Here is a 2,500-nt window from a genome sequence, read left to right as displayed (position 1 = left end):
TGAATACATTCGTTTCGTTTATTGTATATAAAAAAATATAGCTCGCCTCAAGTCAAATAATACTGACGTCACTTGAATCGGATTTTGAGTATTTCAATATGGTCAGAACCATCTTGTATTGCAGATACTTAAAACATACTTGCGGATAGTTATAAAATGTACTTGAAATACAAGTGTTGTGAAGTACAGTCTCTTTATCTCATCTCTCTCTTCTCATCCCCTTGTCTCTCTCCTTATTTCTTCATTCTATATCATCTTCATTCGTGTTTGTGATAACGTATATTTATGTATTTACTTATTATAAATTAAGTACTGTACTATCGTACTACCAAAGAATAATAGCTATATTGATATTAGTAATGATAACAATAATGATATGATAATGATACTACTGGTACTACTACAAACAATGTTAATCATAATGAGAGTTACAGCATTATGATAGTGACGGTAATATCTATTATCAATCATTATTATGGATGTAATTAATAGTCATAATAATAATAATAACTATAATTATAAAAACTATAATTATAATAATAACGATAATAATGATGATGTTATTATCATTTAATATTATCTTCATTATTTTCCATTTCATTATTATAGCTGTCATTTTCATCATTATCAATATTACTGTTGATATCATCAAGCTATTATCATCACCTTTATCATTATTATTATCATTCATATTATCATCAACATCATTCTTGTTATTATTATTACCGTCATCATTATTGTTATTGTAATCCCTGTCATTATTATTTTTGTGTTTAGCATTCTTCTTCTTATTATTATTATTATTATTATTACCATTATTATTAGTATAGGTCTTGTTTGTGTTATGATTTTTACTGTTATTTTCATTATTATTATCATCATAATTATTGTCATTATCATTATTATTATCAGCATCATTATTATTATCAGCATCATTATTATTATCAGCATAATTTTATTATTATCATCATTAGTATTATCATCATCATTATTATTATCATCATCATTATTATTATTATCATCATCATTATTGTTATCATTATTGTTATAAGAATAACACTTATTATCATCATTGAGATCATCACTATCATCATCATCGTCATCATTATCATCATATTTTTAAAATATTTTTTACTATTATAATTAATGTTACTGCTATTTTCATCATTATCATCATTATAATCATTAATGTTACTACTATTTTCATCATTATTATCATTATTATCATTATCATCTTTATTATCATTATTATCATTATTATCATTATTATCATTATCATCTTTAGTATCATTATTATCATTATCATCTTTATTATCATTATTTTCATTATTATCATTATCATTATTATCATTATTATCATTATCATTATTATCGTTATTATAACCATTATTATGATTATTATTATTATAATTATCATCATTATTATCAATATTATCAATATTATCATTATTATCATTATTATTAATATTATCATTATCATTATTATCATTATTATCATTATTATTAATATTATCATTATTATCATTATCATCATTATTATCATCATTATCATTATTATCATCATTATCATTATTATCATTATTATCATTATTATCAATACTATCATTATTATCATTATTATCATTATTATCGTTATTATAATCATTATCATCACCGTGCAACTGAATTAAAACATTGCATATCTATCTAAAACTATTTAATTTTATAATATGTCAAGTTTTGCAATGTCACATGAGAATTGAAATTTTCTCTCTCCTGTGCCATTGGGTATATTTTCGAAATGACAGCGAGAACATGATTTGTATTTTAGAGGAGAGAATCGATATTTGTGACAATAAAGCTTTAACTGGGTACAGTGCGCTCAACCATGACATGAGATTATTATTTCTGCGATAAATAAAATATGAAAAAAAATGATTTAATTTAAAGAAAACCAAGAGGAAACTGATTCAAACGAAAGAAAACGGAGAACTATAGGGCTAACTTATCAAATTAAACTGAAATTAATCTCGTCTACAATATCTACATGTAATTATCTCTCACATAACAATAAATAGGAATCTTTCCATAAAGTGTTCTTCTTCAGTAGCTACTGACACCACTACACTATCTATAACTACTAATAACTGAATCTATAAATATGACAAGTCACTGAACGGGGCCTTAGAGATTATTACATAATAGTCGAGGGCCACAGAATGACAAGGGTTGGGAACCAGTGCGTTAAAATATCTATTCATTATGATGATCATAATTATTACTATCACTATTATTATTATCATTATTATTATTATTATTATTATTATTATTATTATTATTATTATTATTATTATTATTATTATTATTATCATTATCATTATTGTTAATATTAGTAGTAGTATTATCATTGTTATTACTACTACTATTATAATCTACAGGACGTGTGTATGATCAGAAATGTTGTATGGCATGGAGACAGTCCCAAAGTAACATGAAACGAAGATGGAGGTGGCAGATATGC

Source organism: Penaeus chinensis, chromosome 29 (genome assembly GCF_019202785.1).
Source record: "Penaeus chinensis breed Huanghai No. 1 chromosome 29, ASM1920278v2, whole genome shotgun sequence".
In the NCBI taxonomy this organism is placed as follows: domain Eukaryota; kingdom Metazoa; phylum Arthropoda; class Malacostraca; order Decapoda; family Penaeidae; genus Penaeus; species Penaeus chinensis.
This window is presented reverse-complemented; position numbering follows the sequence as displayed.